This window comes from Symsagittifera roscoffensis, chromosome 9 (assembly GCF_963678635.1).
Source record: "Symsagittifera roscoffensis chromosome 9, txSymRosc1.1, whole genome shotgun sequence".
NCBI lineage: Eukaryota > Metazoa > Xenacoelomorpha > Acoela > Convolutidae > Symsagittifera > Symsagittifera roscoffensis.
In genome coordinates, this window is record NC_087070.1 from 11,717,136 (window position 1) to 11,739,279 (window position 22,144).

A 22,144-nucleotide genomic window follows, 5' to 3' on the forward strand; every position below is an offset into this window, starting at 1 on the left:
CAACATGACTTTTGTATTGATGATTTCCAGTAAGAGTTAAATGAGATGATGCGCTGATGACATTTAGGGTAGTGTTTAGAGTCATAAAATATGATAATTATGGTTCATACGGTAACGAATATTTGGGCATCAATTGTTGAAAACTTTTCCTTTTTTGAAGTTTTTTCTCATCAAGTAAAGACAAAAGAATGATGGCAAAATTCTGGTTTTTGATAAAATCATTTTCATTTTTTAATTCGAAAACCTAAAACGATTCAAAAAATTGTTTTGAAACAGAAAAATATGTTTTCACTTGCTTGTTCTTTCCTGTTTGCGTGTGCTTTCTTCTAATCAGATTGAACTAATTAAAATTGCGTGAAAAATTTTTTTTTTTGCAAAACCAAGAGCGACTGCCGCTGATTTCTAGTATCTTTCACAAAATCAGGCAAGTAAATTATTTTTCTAATTAATTCAAAAACAAGTTGTATAACATCGACTTAAATTGGTGTTGTCTTACCTCTAGGGTACCTGAAAAGAAGCATTCAAACCCATATCTATTTCCAAAAAAAATAGAAAAAAATAGAAGGGAAATAATTTTTTTTGCCTGGAGGATTTTTGATCGGTTGTTAGAGTAAACACTGTGCCGAGTAGTTATTTTTTTAAAGAACACTTCGTTACCAGAACTTAAGTTAATTCGTATGTGCTAGTTTTAACCCATTTTTTAACACTCGTTCGTGCTAGGTTTATATTCCGCTGCGTTAGTGAATTTTTAGAAGGTTGCTGCAGAATTAACTCTAGTTCTTTTCTCACAACTCTAACTCTCGAACTAATGGTCGGTGACTGTTTTGGCAGTTTTTGGTTTAGTTTTCACAAAAAAAATTGAAGGATGTTTCTTATAAATTTTCTCTTGCGACAGCTTACAATGGCGAGAACAAAAGTAAAATTTAATAATATATACAAGAAAAAGTAAGAATAAAGTATTGAATTGTCTTGAGAAATTTCATGTGAGATATTATGTGCAAAGTTGTAATCGGAGAGCAACGGGGTGATCAAAACATGGTTAAATAACAATTTAGAAAAAATGGTTGAATAAAAATGGATTTCAATTATCAAAAAATATTTAAGGGGGAAGCTAATTTTCAAAATTCAGCTTTGATTAGGATGATATTTCTAGGAGCACGGTGTAGTTGTTTTTACATTTGTGTAATATTACGTTATAATGAAATTTGATTTTTGTTTGAATTGTTTCAATTAAAAGGAGTTAAATGTTAGCAATCTGAGTTAGGGGGTCCGTCCGGATATATTTCTAGCAGCCAATCTTCAAATATAGGCGATGCATCTATGTCTATTTGCACAAGATCTCTTAAATTGGGCTTTTCTTCCTCGTTCAATACTCTTTCTTTCAATTCCGTCGTATGTTTTATTTCAGTTTCCAGTAATTCGATCAAAGCACCGTAACATTGGTCATTGAAAGGATCCATAACTAACCCATTTACAGCAAAGTTTGAGACATTGATAGCGGACCATCGTGATGTTCCTAATTGTGAAAGACACCACCTGGCTGATTCCCCACACACGCGGCCGATCTCCAATCTCTGTGCAACTAAACTATTTGAAGTTTCCGTAACCAACGACTCCCTGTATTGTTTGAAAAGGTCCCGCAGGATATCCAATCTGTATATCAAACCTGACGAATAACTTCGATATTGACTTAGTGCGTCATTTGAAACACTTTCGTCTTGTGCAACTTGCTGAGACTAGTCGGGGACATATAGAAAGCTTTTCATCTACAAAAAAAAATCAGAAGAAGCATTTTCTCATCCATTTTTGTGCACAAAAAAAAACTAGTCATAAAAATCTCACCATTCTCATCAGCATAAGAAATTCTACGAAAATTGGGTAACTAACTGTTTTGTTTGATGTGGTCACTTTTATCACTGCCGTTGTCTTGTGATCAAAATTAAAGTCTGCTTCCCAAGGTTTTCAGTGTAATATTACCAAAAAAGCAGCTAATTTTAAATTAAAAAAAAGCATTTTTCAGTCCACTCAAGGAAGGCTTCAGCCGTTTCACTCTTAATTTTTCTGAAATTTAACCACATTTGTTGAAAAGCTGATACTGAAAAATTTCCGAAGATAAACTTAAATTTTTCTGATTTATATCTGAAGTTTTCTATTATCAATCTGAAATTACGAGCACAATGATTGAAAAAATGATTGAATAATGATTGAAAAAAAAAAATTTAATAGTGTTTTTTTTTATAAAAAAAGCATCAACTTTAAAAAAAAATACTCGGATCCATTTAAAAAATATATATGTTTTCCGACAAAAAAATCGAGTTCATTATTAAAACAAACTTGGCTTCAATTTCAACTCGTCTTTTTAACAAGCCTAATATCTAAAGCTACGTCAAGTATCTTTTCCTGCAAACAATTGATTTGCTGTCTAAAACAATTCTGGTGGGTCTTGTTCAGTTTGATAAAGCATTCATTAATTCTTAAGAAAAGCACAAGCTCGCTTATAACGACTGAAAATTCGATAGAGTCTAGTCAAAACAACATCAATAATCAAAAATGTGCAAGTTAAGTTGGAGTGGCACGTTTCCTCAAATGATAATCATACTGAACACGATTGTGGTTTAACATTCTTTTTGAAGACAATCTCAAAGTATGTTCTGAAAAACTGCAACAAAAGTAACCGTACTCAGCTCCAACAAAACCAGCAGTCACTAATTATGCTGAGACGTAGATTTGATAGTCGTTCAAGATTCGTTCAAAGCTGTGGTACGGTGGGTGTGCCCAAACATTCTGTATATAGATAGGTCTCTTCGGATGAAGAATGTCATTTTCTTGTATATACCCACAAGAGGGCGTCGAAAATTTAGCCAGTAATTTTAATTATTCAGAAAAAAAAGATTAATTGCAAACCTACACCGCAAGAGGGCGGCGTTAATTTATTCACAAACTTCAACCAATTAGAGCGTAGTAAACGCCATTATGGATGCGCACCGCAAGAGGGCGTCACTATTTTATGCACAGAATCGGACCAATCACAATCGAGTATACGCTATTGCGGACGCTCGCCGCGAGAGGGCGCAGTTAATTCATGCACAGAACTGGACCAATCAAAAATCGAGTAATCAGGGACGCTCGCCGCGAGAGGGCGCGACTAATTTATGCACAGATTTGAACCAATCAGAATCAAAAAAAATATACAAAGTACATCCTCCGCGAGAGGGCGCAGATAATTTATGCACAATCAGCGACCAATCAGATCTCAGATATCGTATTTATTGCTCCGGCAAGATTTTCAACCATTCTATCACTTCCTAAAACAAAACCCAGTCTCCTCCTGCATCTATCTGTAAATTATCAAAACCGTCTGTGCCATTTTGTAAATATAATCCGGTCACCAGTGGATCACCGAGTCGCAAAAATCTTCCAATTTTATATGTCAAATGCTACGGATGATCCCATATGGAAAAAGTTTCCTCAGGTTGCTGAACAAATTCGCTTCCCTCGGCAGAATCCCATCCGGTCGCTCTCAAGATCGGTTCGCAGACATCAAGCGAAGAGACCGAGAAGAATGACGTCAGTGGAAGCAGGCGACCGCCGGAAAGTCAAATATGCTACTATAATTGCGAACTTCCGAAATTAGAGGATGATCAAAAGTAAACGACCAACTAATCAAGTGAACCGAGTTTCGATTGGGCAAAGAATTGTCGCCAAGGACAAGAAATCACTCCCGGGCCTGGTAGAAATTCTAGACGCCGAAATTCTCAGCGAGCTGACAGACGAGGATGCAACTCTCAGACTGATGAAAATTACGATAAGGAACAGGGACTACGAACGCTTCGCCAGGATAGACCCCTACATTAAGACCTTTTGGGATTTGGCAGCGGTGGTGGACGGCTGCATAATCATCAACGACAGGATTGCGATTCCGAGTTGCCTTCAACGAGCAGTTCTATCGCGCTTGCATCGCTCGTACCCAGGTCAAGAGGCGATGGTGGACACTGCTCAGTATTTGTAGTGGCCGAGGATCCACAGAGATATTGTTAACCTCTGCAAAAACTGTAGAGAATGCACAAAACTTGGTAAGAATTAAAAATCAATGAGTCCTTTTAAAATGTACAAGTGTCTGCCTCCCTTAAATGCCCCCGGACGAGGAACTTCAGTTAGATTGTGCGGGCCCACTATCAGATGAGGTAGGCAACCAAGTGTATATTCCGGTAGCTATCGACCGTTTCTCCAAATATCCGTCTGCAATGCTTACTTAAACGACTGGAGCCAAAAAAATTCTAAAAATCTTGGAGAATTACATTTTTACTCATAGTATTCCTAAATCACTCAAAATGGACCAATACTCAGGTTTTGAAAAAATAATCGTAGATCGATACTGCAAATCAAAATGCATTAATCACAATTTTTGCTCGGTCGGAGATCACCGAGGATGTGGTCTGGTAGAGCGTACCATTCAGACGATTAAAAGAAATTTGGGTACTCTACAGTTGAAAGATAATCCACCGCATATTCATAAGGCTCTTAAGATGATTATCGAAGATATCCGGATAACAAAGAATTCAATTTTAGACTATCTCGAATTTTACTTTGGCAGGAAACCAAATTCTGAGTGGTCGTTAGCGACCGATAATCTGAAATCTAAAGTTCTTTTAGACGAACAGAATTTGGAAAGAGATCTATTGACAGCTGAGGACAGAAGAGAGTTGTGTGACAGCAGGCATCGCGTCATGGTAGTTAAGAAGGGCCACCAAAGCAGAGATGTATCACCCAAATTCAAGATGGAAACCATTTAGATTGCAAATACACCCTAGTACAAATCTCTGGAACAGCTCGCGAAGTCGGCGAATGAGTGGATGATCTGGTTAAAGAAACTGTCGCATGAAAAGTGGTTGCCGAGCTCTCGGTACCTTAACAGAGAGAAACCAGCTCCTAGTGGCCTCCCTCAGAAATAGCCTTACAATTGGGACTCTAAGATTCACACAGGACGCCATAGACTCGCCAAGAACTAGTGCCAAATGTAAACTAGAGTCATTGCTTTTGTCTAATCCGAACTCAGTTGAAGTATTCAGGAAAAGGGCAAATCGTAAATCAGGGAAACAATTATTTGAACGCTTTTGGGATAAAACTATCACAGTTACTCCTTCTACTTATTTTACGGCGGCGGTAAAAATAATTACGAAAAGTTATGTTTCGTTGAAGCTAAAAAATCCCCAAGTTTCAGGTCGCCATGGACCCAGCAAAGCACTTTTGGGAAAAAGGTTGAGGAGACAGAGAAAATTCTCTTCTTCGTCATCATCGGACGAACTTCTGGTCCCGAAAGCACAAGCGTAACATAAACAACTGGCAGCAACAACTAGACTGGCGGTCCCGACGGGTCATCTACAAGGAAAATTCCGGGCAATCGCTCCCAGTGAAATTAGATCCAGCACTCCAATTCGAACCCCCAGACTCGCAATTCTGGTTGTGGACTTAACAAAATCGTCCTCCAGCTCAGGAGGCGTCATCAATCCTCCGGTGGCGACATCATCACCCGTCGCCCAACCTTCATGTTCAAAAGCCATTCCTATCTCAGGCAAAATCGATAAAAGGTCTGATAAAGTCAGGAGGGTAACGATACAACCGGGCTCGGAAGTAGCATCGGACGCAGCCGGATTACAGCCGGTGTCCTCAAAGACGACCAGGTGACAGAGTCTAACGTCACACCACAGCCCTGCCACTTGACGGTAGTTAAGCAAACCTCGGCAACCAGCCCTTCCAAGACGACGGACTCACTGCAGAAGATAACTCCGGAGGCTACAGCAGATCAAGATGGGAGCGAGTCTTCCTCCTCGAGAACCTCAGGTCGCAGTAAAAGACAGTCACAATTCTATGGCAGTCCTATACGTCATGCGGTCAAAGAAGTTCCGGAAGCATCAACGCCAGGCTTTTCGGGCGGGCTGATGGTTCCGATGTCGCCTGCAGATTTGTCTTCGTCACCGTCACCAAGAAGAAGAATGAAAGTCTTCAAAAAGAATAAAATGCAGTAGCTAAAACAAAAACTTTAAACTTATACATAAACTCAATTTGCTTTATTAGAATATCTGTTAGTCAGACTTTTTTGAAGGGGGAAAGTGTGGTACGGCGGGTGTGCCTCCCATTATATAACGTAACGCATTTTAAATTGTACTGATGATAGAGGTCATAGTGTTAGTCTGAGTGAGTTGATGTCATTATGTCAAGGCCGGTACTTGTCGACCGTTTTAATATTTTATGATGAATGAAAATCACACTCACGTTATCTGGTGAAAGATACAGATATCTCATTATTCTTCATTCTACCAATTCTTATTTTATTACAATTAATTTTGTAACTAAGAGTCTGTCGGTTGACATCCCACAAAAACCAAAACACTACTTGGATGTACTTGGATCCTTCGACGTCCAATTTTATATCAAAATGTTCTGAGTGTAGCGAGAAGAAACCGAACTTGCTTCCTAGGTTGCATCCTGTTACGAGTTCGAAACACACGACCAGCTCAGCTTTATGTATCTTTGAATCAAGTGGACTTCCGTTCCAACCATGACAAAAAACAATATCAAAAGCTGGAAATTTTCCTAGTAGTTATTTTTTTGCGGTATTGGGCGAGTATGTTACCGGCAGATGTGATTTTTTTTCTCTACTGTTTTTTGATCCAAAAAATACTCGCAGATTATCAATGATGATCTAACAAATCAAACAAAAAGTTGAATTTCATGAGTATCATTTTGGGAAACAGTGTCAAAAATTGAACGGATTTATACTTACATTTTGTAATGTCTAGTCGCTGCTTAAGTTCGCATAAAATAAATTAAATTCGCATAAAAGAAAGATGGTGTTATTCCGTTCCAAATAACCGTCACTATTTTTTTTTCAGTTTTTAGGCCACCGGCATATTCGTGGCTACAAAACGTTATCCGAAAGTATCTCAGCAAAAGAGATGGACAGAATAGAAAATTTGAGCAAAATCTATGACCCAAAAAGCATGGGGCCTATTTATTCCTTGGGGCAAAAAAGCTAGTTATTGAATTCTCATAAAACACATACTCAATTCCTATATTCTCGATTCAATTAGAAAAAAATTTCTATGATACGTTTGAGTATAAAAACTGTATGTGAATTGTATGATGAGATAATGTCATGAAGTAAAAACTAGATTTGAAACAAAAGTATAAAATGTTTACCCAATTTTTTTTTTACATTTGGCGCTAAATTTTGCTTTATTTTGCTGTATTTTTTTCGTCGTTTTAAATGACGCGGTTTTAAAAAAAATTTATGGCTATCATTTTCTTTGTATGGCGGTCAATCTGGGGGAATTGTGAAGAAAAACGAATATTAAAGGTTGGATTGCAACAGGTGTTCTGGTTGATTTTTTAAAGTTTTTTTTCTGCGCTTGCTTCGTAATAATTTGATTTCTTCAACTTCAAAAAATAGCAGGAGACATACTTGCTCTCTAATTAAATTGAATTGCTGTTATAAAGTCCTAAATGTCCCACGGCTGTAAAAATTTGATAGTCAGCACCGCTGTGGAGGAGTTGCAGAAAATTGAAATGATCATAATAATTGGTTTTCATTTGAATCGTTTGAAAATACAAATGTGTAGCTGCAGTTCGACTTTTTTCAGCCAAATCGCTTAGAACAAGATGCGCAGATGCCCTGGCTGATTCTTTTATGGGCCTGTCTTTTTCAACCTGCAGTGTTTGCAACATATCTTGGCTCAATCGAATGACTTCATTGTATCCTTGAAAAAACTTTGGGTTGAACCAAACCGAATATTTCGCATACTGAATACTCAAAAAGGTAAACAGCCGATAGAGTTGGTCTGCTTTTGAAATGTTGACCTTAATGGAATCGGAAAAAACAAGGAGAAACTTTTGTGCTTCAATTCTGCAATGCATAGCCTGCGTTTGGCAGCCTGATTTGATACACTGGCGATATTCTTCTAGCAGCACATCAAAACACATAGCGTAAAAATGATATTTTTCTTCACCGGGCCCAAACCTCTGAAATCTGTTGACCACCGATATCAAGTTTCTCAAGTACCTCCAGGAAGGTTTTTCCTCATTAGTAGCGTCTGTTTTTACTCTCAAGGGTTCGGGTAAAAATCGCCCACAGTCGATTTTAGTCTGTTCTTTCAAAGAAAGACAAAATTCACTGATGTCAATCAAATCACAGGTACACGAATAGTTAAGATTATATATCGGGCCATTAAAATACTCTGGGCTTGATATATACTCAGTTGTTACAATTTGATCGATTCTTTTTTCAAATTTATTCGTAAAAATTTTGATCAAAGCTGAAATCTTCCGTTTTTGATACCAATTAAGAGCTGGGAGAGATAAAGCGCAGGCAAAATTGGAGAACACCAGAACGTTTTGTTCCTCATCGAATAAATACTGCTCTACTTCATCAGCAGAACACCTTTCAAGGTTTTTTTCAATTGTTTCGGTTTTTGTCAAAAATGTCGTATTCGGAATGGTACCAATGATGACTATGATGCCATTTATACGCCTCTTTAGAAACTTCAGCAAAGATGAGAGATATAATGGAAGGTTGTCCCTGCTTACCAAGTAATTTTCAAAATTGCTGTTTAGTGTTTTTCAATGACAACTTTCCGTGTTTATTTACCTTTTCAAATGACTTCATAGACACATGCAGCATAAAATTAATACTAGTTTAATACTAGAAAATTGAAGACCTTGATAGAATTTTACCTCCTCTTGGTGTTTTTTTTCTACTTCGACTTTTTACTGGCTGTTTTTGACACATTTTTAAATTATCTGAATGCAACCAAGGTCTTAAGCACAAAATTCAAATTAAATTTGCGTGACATCAATTTTTTCTGAATGACAGGTATTGAAAATCATTTAATCGTCCAATTTGCTGTATTCAGCGAACGATTTTTTTTGTTAAGTAAAGCAACGAATTGCTTCTTCTTGCAAATCAGTCCTACCCGGGTTACATAGCCAGCATAAAACCTTGGATTTACTGCTGGCAGGACTTGAAGAGGGTCTATCCAGAAAACCTACCAGAAAATTTAAAAAAGTCTGCGAAAACTAGGCCTGGACACCTGATAGGTACCCTTCAACGAGATCAATAATTGTGTAGAAGATTTTTTGCTAATTATTTAGCTGCCGCAAGTCTTCTTTAGGCTAAAACAAACAATTTTAAACAAATTGCATGCAAAATTGTATTTATTTTGGTGTATAACTTAGCCCAGACTCAACTTTTCAAACGAAAAATTTAAATGTCATTTATGTGTGGAGCCATAATTAGTTTTGGGACCAAGTTAACATCCTCCTCCCTAAACAAGAATTTTCAGCCAATCAGAATCGAGCATTTTACATGCAGCGCTTAGCAAGTTTAATTTAATTTAAGCGCTGGGGTGGAGGAACTTGGTGTATTAGGGGGGGGGGGGGGGGGGTTATGAGGATGATCTAAATTAAGAGATATAAACTTTTGTCTACAGTAGATATTTGCTCTGAGTAGATATTTGATTTTGCGCAAATTGTAGACAAAAATTTATATCCCTTAATTTAGATCATCCTCCCCCCCATCTAAATTAAGAGATATAAACTTTTGTCTACAATTTGCGCAAAATCAAATATCTACTCAGAGCAATTAAGAGATATAAAGGTTTGTCTACAATTTGCGCAAGATCAAATATCTACTCAGAGCAATAGGTCTTAAGTCTTAAGTCTTTTGTCTTAAGAACTTTTTGAATTCATGAACATAGATGGATCAGATTTTCCATGTTTGGTTAAGGCAACTACTTTGAGTTTCAAGAATTTTCTGATATTTTAAAGGAACATTACTGATTATTTCTGCGAGGCCAGTCTGAGTTTGTAATTAAAATTTTTAACCTTTTACTCGAATAGTCAAAAATAAACAAAACCAAATGTTTCGTATTGTGGCACTGGACTGATGTTCCGATTGCCATACCAAAATCGAAGCCACGAAAAAGCCTCAAGTAGCTGGGCTCAATGCATCTACCCTGGTTTCTGTGCACTATTTTCATGTGGCTAGATGGCTCCTATTTCAACAAAACAGTTTCAGAAAAGTTTTAAGATGCTTTTTTTGTCATACCAAGGCTTATCTTAACATCTGAAAGCAACAAAAAACAACAAAACTAGGATCAAGTTAACATCCTCCCCTCCTAATAGACCAAGTTAAGATCCTCCACCCCAGCGCTTAAATTAAATTAAATTTGCTAAGCGCTGCATGTAAAATGCTCGATTCTGATTGGCTGAAAATTCCCAACTTAGAACCAATATAACATCCTCCCCCCTACCCGTGTTTAGGGGGGAGGATGTTAACTTGGTCCCTTAATTTCCCTGATTGTGTAATTAATAAAACTAACCAAGCCCAAAACATGTACACAGCACGAATAAAACTGTTTTTCTTCCGATGCAATACTAAAGATTTACTGATTTTTTCGGTGGAACCCCTCATGCGCGAAGGACCGAATGCGCGAAAATACAAATCAGCCAATTAGATTTCAGTAATCTAAAATTTGGAAAAAAAGTAAACATTTCAAGAGACTAGAGTGTTGATATTGGCCGAATATAAAAACGGCAGAAATTTGCAAAATCTTCAAATTGTCATTGATCGCCGCAAAATTGGGACAAATTTTACATTTCAAGGGTTTCGTAATGAAAGAAGCAAAATATGTCTTTTTTTAATTTTTTTAAATTGAATGGCAACTGTTTCTTCTTAAAAAATGATTTTCATCTAATTTTGTCTCCGGTCCTTGGCTCACAAGTTTTTTCGCTCATTCGGTCTTTCGCGCATGAGAATAGCCCCCATTTTTTCTAGCAGATTACTCTAGTTCAAATCTGGTTTCTAGTTTAACAATTGAGTCTAAAAATATTATAACTCTATGTAAAGACTAGGATGAGGTTTGAGATAATGACGAATCGCAGGTTATAAGAGTTTATAAGCTTCAAAAAAACTGTCAAACAAAACGGCCTTGATTTTTTGAATTCTTTTTACCTGTTTAATTTTCTGGCTGAGAGAATATGATTTTAATTTATTTCGAAAGCACGGAAAGTCGTACAAATGCCACATAATATCCATCATTTCATTTTCACTCAATGCGGTATTTGAAGCTGCTATGTCGGTAGCAACAACAGCTAAGCTGGTTGTCGCACGGGTTGCACACATAAAAAATTCACTTTTGAAGTGACGTGGTGTTTGATTTACTATAGGTTCTAGAAATACAATAACGCATCCGAACTCGGTTCCAGCTACAGTTCGAGAAGGTTCCACTCGAATGGTTGGCAAATTGTGGTGGGTCTCTCCTTTGAACTCTATGTTATAAGACTGCGAGCAGAGATTCAATTCTTTCTTTTTCAATTGAAAAAGAATGTTTATTTGGCTTCTAGGGGACAAAAATTCAAGTATCACCAGGATTTCTGGCATTCCTGTTGATACCCGTGCGTATTTCATTACAATTTCACAACCTTTATCCCAGAAATATTCAATATCACAGTGGCTGCTTGCTCGACAAAGTACTATATCCGGCCTATTGGTTCCTGTTAGACCATGACTGATGATTCCATTCATATCGATGACGGATAGTGAATCGTTTTTCAGCAAGTTATTGAAAAATATTTGTAGCCTGCTGGTGGACCTTAGTGTTTGTGTCAAATACAAGCTATCAAAGGAATTTTCATTGTCCCTTCCATCTGAAGAAAAAACACAGTAGTGAACACTTTTTTTCAACTGTGTAGTATAATTAGAGTGAAATTGGAGAAAAGCTTCATCGAAGAAAATGATGCATTTTTCAGTAACGTCATTCAATTGTTCATGTACATGCTTGTAATCACTGGCCAATTCGATACCTGTGCCTTTCAATTTCAGCCTCAGTTGTGAAAAAAGCAGTTTAGACCAGCCTCTGCTGCCATCACAAATAATAACTCGGCCGCCATTCTGCTGCTTCTTGAATACTAGCTCAGCTAAACGAGCCAAATAAACCATAAGCATAGTTTTACCTGAGCCCTTTGCTCCTTTAACATCTATTCGCATTCCCTCATCCGACGATTGCATCAGTCCTCTAAAGACTGTGGCTAAAACATTCAACTGTTCTTTCGTCCAGAGAACTATTCTTGTTTTTCCTCTTACAGGCGGACTTGATGTTTTCTCCATGAAGTCAATCATTTCTTTTTTTAATTCTTCGTCCTCGCCTGGTGTAAAAGTTTCATCGAGTTGCTGCTCAAGTCTAATTCTTAGAACACCTGCTTTCTTGGTGTTTACATGAATAGATTGCAATTCATCTGATACAAGTTTTTGGTGAACCAGAGCACTGGCTCCTTCAAGTGAGTTGAGAGCAACTAGTCGAGCAGCAATTACGTCCAACATTGCGGAACTTTTCATTGATGAAAGTTTTCTTAGTTCGTTTTTCCACTTTGATGCAAAACTTTGAAAATCCGATTTTTGAAACACTAGAACATCTTTAATGCCAATATTCTGAGCAGAACCTTCAGTGTACCATTTTGCGTCTTCGAGTGCACGTTTCGTTGTCGCATTTAAATTGCCCGGAATGTAGAAAAACACAGCATAAATTGGAACTGCATCTAATTCAAAATTATCTTTTTCTGCCCAAGTTGTTGGTTGATGAGAAAGAATGTTATAACCCATAATGTGCCTGGCAAAAGTAGTATGCTTTAACATTTCATTTTGCAATTTTTTAGCCGAGACTCCAGTTTCGTTTTTGATGTTAAATATGAAAATTCCTTTTGTTGGGTGTACTACAATCATATCGATTTCAACCGAGCCCAGTCCACCCTTTTCAAAAATGTGACTCCCATCTACATTAGGGAGAACAATTATACCTCCATCATCAGTTTGTATTTGGCTTACAAAAGTTCGGTAAACTTTATTTTCACCTTCATCGCCTTTTTGCAATGACTTGAAATGCTTCTGAAGCTCTTTGCTCAAATCCACATTTCGTAGAAAAATTTTCGGTATTCTAGCGCAAGGTATTGAAGTTACATTTCCTGGTATTTTCCAATCTGGATACTGGTATTCTAAGAAACGCTTTAGAGAGTTATTGTCACTGAATTTGACTTGAGAATCGCCTGGCCATTGAATAATAATCTCATCCAGCTGATGATAGAAGCTTTCCAGCCCTCTTCTCTGTTCACATTCTGAAGAAACTTGATTCATAATTGATATTTCACTATGCTTCTCTTCCATTAGCTTATGCTTTTCATTTTCCGTTTCATCATGGACAGTTTGATGGATTTCAATTTCGATATTTGATATTTTTTCGCTGGAGAATTGTTGATTGGAGCTTTTTACTTCTGACGATTGAGTGTTTCTGTCTCGAATTAAGTTATTCGTTGGTACTACTGATCCATCGATAGACTCTTGAGCATAGCTTTCAAAAGTTGGCAAGTTGTGATCAATATCGACAACATAGTTCTGATTCAATGGGATTTGTATTTCACGCACTTTTTGTTCTTTTTGAGATGTTTTTGAGAAACACCCAAAATGTTTCCAAATAAATTTCTTCATTCAAGGCGAGCAGAGATACCAAATGATAAACACATGAAAAAGTAAAACAGTTCACAAGTTGACCACAAACCGAGTATCGGAGCGGATTTTCACAGACAAGCGTTTTCTTGTAAGATTAAATTGCAAAAATGTCTAAATTACAAAATTGTATTGTTGCTGATGATGTCAATCAGTTTCAATGCAAAAGAGAAATTGTACAAAAAACTACACTTTTTCCAGACTGAGAGAATCATTGCAACTCTATCATTAAAATCTATACCAAAAAAGTAACCTTAAAGCTTGAAAAAGTATCAATTAGTATTCAAAAAAATTTTGCAAAAAAAAGAAAAACATTTTTGCTCAGGTTGATTTTTCAAGACAAAATTGTGTTTAGGATCAGTCAGGTTACTGTGATCAGTGATATTTCGGGCAAACGTAGCGTAATTTTTTGGTTGAGAAACCCATTCAAGTTGTTGATCGACAGAGCTCTTAAGCAGACTCTTTTTTCTCAATTTGTAAAAAAAACATTGCGTGTGATGGAAAACATTATTTAGAAAAAACTTTCGATTCTTTTTGCAGAAAATTTTTTTATCAAAACTGTTTAACAGATAAACAATATAATTTTTAAAAAAATCTTTCTACTTTGATTTTTTATCATTGTTTTTTTTTATAAAAACAGTTAAAAATGAAGTCTAACAACTTAAAGAGTTTGACTTGATCAAATATACAGTTGTATTTTTCAACATAACAGAGAGTTCTTTATTTAACTGAAAAATTCAAAAACAATCTGAATAACACTTTTTTGTGAGCTTTAACATCGGGTTCAGGATTTTAGCTAATAACCCAATTTTGAAATTTTCAAAATTATCCAGATTTTGTAGTATTGGCAAGATTTTTCCGACTACGAATAGTTTTCGAAGAAAAAACGGTAAAAAACATTTGGTAAGCTAATGTAAATTTTAGTTGATTTTCTGCAAATGGGAGAATATGGAAGGCTAGTAAAGACATTCAAATCAATGTCGCGTCTTCCTTTTCAGTTGTTGTGTTACCTATAAAATTATCAAGAAAAGTGAATCAGTTAGGGACTCCGCTTTGAAGGCTCGCTTTTCAAGTAAAAAATTCAATCTGGTATTTTTGCTAGATGTTACAAAAAATTCTTGAAAGTATCATTACAACTCGAGTCACTGCTGATTATGATGTTTGTGAAATTTATGTGTGATACCGTTTTTTCGATTGGACAAAAACTCATCCTAAACCGAAACTATTCGAAACTATAGTCAAAACTAGTAACAGAAACCTTTTTTTATCAGCATGCCTTACAGTAGAAAGCGCTTAAGCTACGAAATAAAAAAACTAATTGTTTGATTGAGTAAATTGAAAATGGAAAAAAAACATACTGAATACTTAAAACCAACTTTGACTTTTAAATTTCAGCTTGAGATTTTGTTAAGGGCTAACCTGTTTTGACGAAGTATCTTCACTCTACTTTTCTAAATGAAAATAATCAAACTGGAAGGCAAATATTTTGCAGATAAAGAGATAAATCAATTGGGAATGCAAACGTGGAAAAAACCAACATTCAAATATTCAAAAAATGATCCCAAAGTGGACAAAACTAAAAAGGCAACAGCTGCAGTTTCTAAGATTTTTTTCATCATGTAACTTACTCGAGTTTTGCAGGTAAAAATTTAAATCTGGCCACAAAGTTATCAGAACACCAAAGTTTTTTTTTGGTTGTTTCAATATTATCTCTTCTAAATCGAATACAAACAATTTTTTCCGTTACGAGTAAGCTTTTAGTGTTCAAATATTTTTTTTTTGTAAAAGTAAATTCAAAAAATAACTGTATAGAAAATAACTTTAGAACATGCATAAATTAACTGCTATCAAAAACTAAGCAGCTTTTTGTTTCTATCAGTGTTTTTGCCAATATTATAAAATTGATTTTTGGTGTTGAAGAATTTATAAGAATATTGCAAACACAATCAAGCATCACTGAATCAAATATTTTTTGTAGCTAAAAACTTAACAGAATAAAATCGTGTTCAAAACGAACTGCTAGCAGAATTTTGAGTCCAGAGAATATTAAAAGCAGAATAACGACAGTTATTCAAATCTGGAGACGTCATAAATTTAGCCGACGAAAATTTAAAAATGAAGCTTATAATGAACGCTTGTAATACAAATTTTGCATATTACTAAGCGTGAATGTGGCTGCTCTTGAAGACTTGAGGACCTCAAACCAAATGCACTCTATGAAAATCACGACGAATGTAATTTCATCACCGGAGAAGCACAGTTGCCATATAAAGTCCTGTGGGTAAAAATACGCAAAAAAACTCAACTATGTAGCAGATTCCGTGGCTAAGACTTTTAATTTTACAATGCAGGTCATGACGGACTGAAAACGTGTTTTTCGATGGCAGTCTTCTTGAATCTAAAAACTAATCTAAAAAATTTAATCACATTGATCAAAAAACCCTAACAACAATAAACAAATTAATAAAACTATAATAATAATCAGTATGAGTTTTATATCGTTTTTTATTTTATTCTGATTATTTTGTCTACGATTAATATTATAAGTAATATCATTATGATTATCGCTAAAATTATTGTGATAAAAATCATATCAAAAAGTTCAACAACCTTAAAAAACAAGATTAGCCGATGGCTCTGCGAATGTTCCAACCATACTCCTAAAAAACACAGAAAACGCTTTTTCGTTTTTTTGTTCGAATAAATGTTTTTTTCCTAGTCGTAAGATAAATTGAATTGAAGAAAAACTAGAGTTTAGACATATTCAGAAGTCAGAGTAAAATAGGGCAATCGGGCAATGGTTTTTGTCAAAAAATGACACAAAAAAAAACAATTAATCAAAAAACGTATTTTTGTTTTTCATTTTTTTTTGCAGAAATTGCTTTAAAATATTAAAAATTTTTTCAAAAGGTGACGCTGAAAAACTTCAAAAATTTTTTCACCACATTTCAACTAAAAGTTCGGGGCATAATTTTCTATAATAGGCCCGCTCGCTTGCTTTACTTGCTCGAAATAAGACCAAAAATATAAAAAAATCATACCGGTTTTTCTCGACTCTGGAGCAACGTTTTGAAAAATTTTTAATGCTGATTGAATCAAGACTGAAAGGGCTTTTATATGATATATCAGTCCACCCATTACGAACAGTGAAATGATCGACCAAATTTCGATACGTAACATAGTTGGCAGGTATCTTATCACTACCAAAGTTCAATAGATCAAACAAAATGAAAAACTCACAACAATTATAAAAGACAATTCCTCGTTTAATGCTAAGGCAATTTTTGTTTTAAAAAATACTCGTTTAGCCAAAAAGCAAGCAGCGGAAGTTAGGAGAGAAGGTCGGATAATTTAGAGTTCTCTAGTTTTTGTGGGATAAAACTTTCTTTAAGCATAATGAAGTAAAACAGGGCTTTATCCGTAAATTAGATGCTTTTGTAGTTGAATTTGGAGTTATCTATTGAAAAACAATTTGATGAGCAATTTTTTGATCTAAATCCCAAGGACTTAAATCTGAAGGTGGATAAATTCCATATCTTTACCCAAAAAATGTGAAATTTTAAAATTAATGGTTGAAAGTCTGTTTACCCAACGGTTTAATCTGCTGTGCATAGTTTTGTATCTGTGGTTTGCCGAAAGTGCGGAAAAAAGCACCTTGTGGTCCGTAACATTTTCAAAATTTGAGCCATTTAAAAAATTTCTGAAGTGCTCACATGCTCAAACTACAGCTAACAATTCTAGTTCGTTGGTTGAGTTTTTTGTTTTTTTGGTTATTTAAAAGACTCGAGGCAAACGCAATAGTTTTCCCTGCTTCCCCTTGGAATTTTTCGAGTGTGGCTCCTAGGCCGCCATGTGAGGCATCTGTTTTTGATCTTGTTCTTTTTTTGTTTGACGTCAAAATGACTGTTCTCGGTAAAATCTACAATTTCCCATTTTTTTTAATGCAATAGAATGACTATTATCCCATTAGTACACTGACTTTTTGTCTAAGAAATGTCGTAATGGAGAAGTTATTAGGGAAAAGCTTGGAACAATTTAAAATACTGATTGATCGAACCGAAGAATGAACGAATTTCGGAGACGTTTTTCGGGATTGGGAGGTTTTTTATTGCATCGGCTTTTCAGACCAAAGGTCTTACTCCAGCTTCTGAAATCTCAAATCCCAGCCATTTTATCTCTTTTGAAAAACAGCGAATTTCACCCGATTCACTGCCATGTTGTTTTCGTCTAAGTTTCGTTTCCAGTAATCTTGCACAATTGCTTTGTGTTCTTCTATAGTTTCCTTAGAAGCCACCACTGTGTCTTCTATGTAACAATTCGTGAATGAGATTCCTTTCAAAAGTGAGTCCATGACATTTTGAAACTCGTTGAACAAATCGCCAAGTCCATAAAGTCCTGTTAAAAATCTGTATTTCCCAGTAGTATCTCCTCCTACACTACTAAAATTGCAGTGTTTGCTTGTCCTTACGCATAACTGGAGTTGACTGTAACGGTCTTTTCTGACTGTTTTGAAGCTACATTTTTGAAATCAATTCGTGGATGTTGGGCATCTGACATTTATTTTAAAATCAGTATGGTAATCTGAACATTCAGTAGTTTTGAATCTAAAGCGAGTTTACTTGAACCGTCTTTTTTTCTAGTTATAACGATTGGGCTTATCATGCAATCTTTGTCGCATTTCTCGAGTTTTTCAAAAATGGCCCTCTTTTTACATCCTTTTTAGCTCCTCATTTACTTCCGATAAAAAATGAAACGGCACTCTTCGGCCTTTTGCTTAAACCAGATTAAGAGGGGAATGAAAATTTGTAACTTTAAGATCGATTGGTATCTTGCCGATTCTATTAAATAGGTTTTTGAAGTACGCAAAAAATTTTGTCAAGAATTCTAACGTATTTGACTTACTCTTCCTCGATGGGCTACTGACTGTAGAGATCGGCACTGGACACTTATTCTGTGTCACTTTTATTCCCACTTTTGGAAAGTTGTCTTTGCCAGGGATATTTCTTTCGTGTCCTCCTGTAATAAAAAAGGGGTCTCTTCACATATCCACCAGTTGTATTGAGTTCGGACTACTAATTTTCCCAAAATTTTAATTGTGCTGTCTGTGAAACCGCAGTACACCTGTTTCGTACGTTTATCTACAGGTTGTATCTTCAAGTTGGAATATCGTATTTTCAACTCAAGTAACACGTTCTGTTTTAAAAAATTGACTGGCCGAATCTACAGGTATGTTCAGATTTACAATCATTTCCCACCCGAGTCCTTTATTTAATAATTTCCTCTACTCCAATCCATTTTGGTCGTAAATTGTCCTCACGCTCAATACTGAGTAGTCCTCGTCGCCGCATTTACCGTTTTCGTTCCAGATGTTAAATACTCTCTAAGTTTCTTGGTTTTTGCTCCAGGAATCTTCCAACGGGACGTATTTGCAATTTTCAGTATTGACAGAGTCATTTACAATAATTACACTAGATCTTTTATTGTTCGCTATACTTAATTTTGCGAAAAGACCTTTGTAATTACCGTTTTTACAAATGATATCTTTGGCTGGACAAAGGGATTTCCACATTTCATTGACATGTTGCTTCTTTCGATGTTAAGACTTGGTTACTTGTTTACTTGGTTAATTACATTAAATGATTTAAAGCTTGGCCCGTTTCTCGCTTTCGCCATGTTCGTTAGTTTCTGATGGTTGAAGTATCCTTTTTCGTCTATCAGGGCCCGACTTAAGGCCTCCGAGGGACTGATGGTTGCGGATAGTAGTTTTCGTTGGGTCTCGTTTTTTCTCGTATTGCAGATAAATACATTACTGATCCACTCTGCTTCGTCAGTGTCTCTAATTCTATACGTGCTAGCTAGGTCCGCCAGTGCTCCACAGAATTGTTCAATGCTCTCTTTGTTTCTGATTTAACAGTTTGTACCTCTCAAATGTAACGTTTGAAGGTTTGTTAAGAGTTAGGTTCAAGAGGTTCCAAAAATCTCTAAAAGAGATAGATGGATATTTTACTCCAGGCTTTTTCTGAGAAAATACACTTTTTCCCTTCATTTCCGAGAGCTAGAAATAAGAATTAAAATCAACTTTTTGTGGGTTTCTGCTTTTCTCAACACTCAGAATTTTTTTCTTTCATTTTTTCTCTTCTCTTCGGCGGCTTCGTACGACTTCATTGCAGTCCTATTTCTTGCCTGCCGACTGGCTTGTTCATTTTCCGACTCACTTCCTGTTTACTGATCGATGATTGGAATCCGGTTTTCTGGTACCTCTGGTCCACTCAAATTGTCGATGTCCAGGTTCTCCTTCGCTATAATGGCCAATTGAAATTGGTCGCTCCAGTGGGTTCAGGAATGTGATGGCTCCATGGTGTGGTTTGGCCAGAATGCAGGAATTCCCCGCAGATTCGATTCGCTCGACTGCGCCATATGAAATTTCTCTAATACTGACCCTGAATATATACAAGTTAAGTACACTAACTAGGAATTAAAAAAATAAGAAAGATTAATTGTCAATTAGAATGTCTGTTCTAAAACAGCTACGAACAGTGAAATGATCGACCAATGGTCGATAAGTAACATAGTTGGCAGGTATCTAATCACTACCAAAGTTCATTGGATCAAACAAAATGAAAAACTCACAACACATAAAATACAATTCTTCGTTCAATGCTAAGGCATTTTTTGTTTTAAAATCTACTCGTTTAGTTAAAAAGCCAGCAATGGAAGCTAGGAAATGGGGTAGTCTCCGGTTAGTTAACGATTTATTGATTAAATGAGTGCGTCCAACCTTCCCTTAATTTCACCTGTGCTCACAAATTTTTAAATTTTCAGTCAAACCAAAATCGCTTTTTTCCAACTTCCGAAGCAAGTGACAGCATGCTTAATGTTTTTTAGAAAAAAATTTGCTTTTGACCAGCCATTATGAGTTTTTTATGATAATCATATAGAAATTGTTTATTGAGGTCAAATAATTTTCCAACTTTAACAAATTTTCCACCTGCTGAACTTTTTTGCAATACCTTGGGGACTGCTATGACTGCTATGACTCAATTTGGGATATTGAAACGTTTTTTAAGGAAACGAAAGGCGGTTATAGTAGCAATCAAGCAGTCTTGTTCTTCCGACTTTCGAAGTCGTGTTTGTACTCGATATGGTTTCCTCTCTAGATTAGTTTTGACTTTTTTAACTAGTAGTTTTTAAACGGAACCATTATATTCTGAAAGCTCATGACTTTCCTAATTATTAATTAAAAAGATATTCCGCCTATGGTCATTTTTTTGTAAAATAGGTTTTCGAAATTAATCATACAACTCCCACACAGTTTCCCATACAAATCATACATTGAAAAAAAGTGTATAAGAACTCTATAACTAGCATTTTTTCCGTACTATGGATTTGTATGACTAGCATTTTCCTATAATGAAAAAGTATGGCCATAAATGGGAACCGTATGACTAGCATTTTTCCGATTTAAAAAAATCTAATAACAAAAACTATTTGAGCTAATAATGTATATTTTTACACAAGCATGTCATCGCGGAATCTCAGAGCTGATAAGAAAAACCGGTGAAAATTAAGATATTTGTGTTTTCTACAGGAAATTCTTTGCGACTCAGGAGAAAGCTGAGCTTCCTAGTGTTATTGAGATAATCAAGTATTGATTTGCCTTAAAATAATCAAATAAACCAACGAAATGTAGATGAAGACCCCGCTCGCTCCCACTGAAAGTCGAGCCAAAATCCTGGTAGACCTCCAGATTCATCACTATATAAGGTCAGGTCACATCATATGTTCTGTAAAAACATTTTTTCATCGTGCCGAACTAAAAACTTGCCCTATTTTTCTGAATTTTACCATATGCGTTACTTCTATCTGAGATGATTTGGGCGAAATTCAGCCACTGACGTGCTCCTTGAATCACTATTATGTTTTTTTTGCAGTTTTCTGGTTTTTTGAGGTTTTTGCTGAAGTTTAGCAAAAATAGCTGTTAAGCTATTAAAATAAATTACTGTAAGCCTGCTCGCTCACTCGAAGTTGGTTGAAAAATTTTAAAATTTCATACGACTTTTCTCGACACCGGGAATGTTTTGTTAAAAATTTCTTTAAAATATTCAAAACACGACCAAAAGGGCTTTAAAATGATATACCATTCACCTCTCTCCGATGATTGTTTGTGAATTATTTCTGATTTTTCATTGAAAGTCTGTGTGAAACGTAAAAAACGATTGCAACAGTCCAAGTTTGACCAATATAGTTTTTTTCTGGATAGACAAAGTGATAGATTTCGCTCCTCATTAGCATAGAAAATATGACAAATAGTCAATTTCAACCAATTTGAAACGGTTATCATGAGAAATTAAAACTCCGCTTAAGCGGTTATAACCCGATTACGCGTTTACATATCGCGTGTTAATTATCTCAAATTGGTCAAAATGGCTATCCTGAAACTCCCATTGCCATTACGAGGCCAAACTGTGCACTAGATAGGCGCACAATTTTGTGTCTATTTTTTTTGGATTCCAGAGACAAGTCTTAGAACATGTTCCAAAATGTAAGTGGATTTCCGTTATAAAATTTCAGTGGATCGCGCGTACAAATACC